Here is a 1,462-nt window from a genome sequence, read left to right as displayed (position 1 = left end):
ATTACTACAACAATCTTGATTGGGGTACAATTATTTGGCAGAGGACACTCAATGCCCTGAAGACTGCACTGAATGACAAGGTTGGTTTAGACAACGCCCTGACCGATAACTTGAAAAACCTATATTACAAGGCCCTAATGCCATAAACATGTACTTGAAATGTACATCATTTTCAAGTTTGATTTCAAACCTTGTATCTGGATTCTCTATTTTTAACACTTCACCATATGTATGTAAAACAGCATACAACTCTTCTAAAGTACCCCTAGCGAGAGCATAAGCGGTTTCCCTTGCATATAACTTATGTTTATGTCGTACTCTTTCCTCATATCCTAAACGATGTGACAAGGTTTATAAATACGTCCTATGCCTGTAAACTTGTCTTTGATTAGTTCACCAATTACTGTAGTCATTGCTTGTCTATGGTCATGATTTAAAATTCCAATAGAATATGTATGCGACTGCATATACTTCGTGATCTTAAATATATCACACCCCAGAATTTTCACTGCACGAAGGCTCCACTTACAATTATCCTCTATACATTTGACAGTAAACAAAGACTTAGTTGAATTCCTTACCTTATATTCAAAATTATTGTTTATGGCCAGAATAGACAATCCCATTTTTAAATCACTCTTACCCAAAAAAATTTGACCAACTTCAACATTTGACTCAGATGAAGAGGTACTAGGCATAATCAATTCCCCTCTACGACATGAAAACATGGAATTCAATCCTGCTGATCTCTTAGTAACAGCCACTACAGGTCTATGCACCTCTGAAGGATCACAGTCCATAGAATTCAATCTTACTGATCTTTCATTATCAACCACGAAAGGATAACGCTCTTCTAAAGAACCACAATCCATAAAATTCAAGCCTACTGATCTCTCATTACCAAGCACAAGTCCGTTACATCGAGTTTCTCTTTCCAAGTCCACTACATGGATTTTGTTATTGTCTATTGATAATGTTGATGGTTGAATGTTCATAAACAATGGAATATCACCCTCTTCTCGATTAAGCTCATATGATACCTCGTATTGTCTGCCTACACCTATACCATCATGACTCATATTCACATTTTCGTCGTGGTATGATTTTAGCGTTACATATAGCTGAACTCTAAAAAGATCATCCTAGAAAAGAAGGAAGCGAACATCACCGTCATTCCGTATGTACTGTGGAGGGGCTTCAAAGTCAAGCTTATATTTAACTCTCATAACAACATCAAACCCTGAGCAACTTACATTTGCAACCCTGTAAATGTGAGCTTTAAGTTCTTCATACTTCAAGGTAATAGGCACAATGATTCCTGTTAGCTCGTCTCCAACATACAGATTTTGGTTCTCATCCCAATGACCTTCGTATCGAATTAGTACACACTTTTCTGTCATCCTACAAAGCAAGAGAGCATTTTTTATTAAGCAGATAGTAATACACATGGATCTTTTTCTCG

The sequence above is a fragment of the Benincasa hispida genome, chromosome 4 (genome assembly GCF_009727055.1).
Source record: "Benincasa hispida cultivar B227 chromosome 4, ASM972705v1, whole genome shotgun sequence".
Taxonomy (NCBI): Eukaryota; Viridiplantae; Streptophyta; class Magnoliopsida; order Cucurbitales; family Cucurbitaceae; genus Benincasa; species Benincasa hispida.
Note: the sequence above shows the minus strand (reverse complement) of the source record.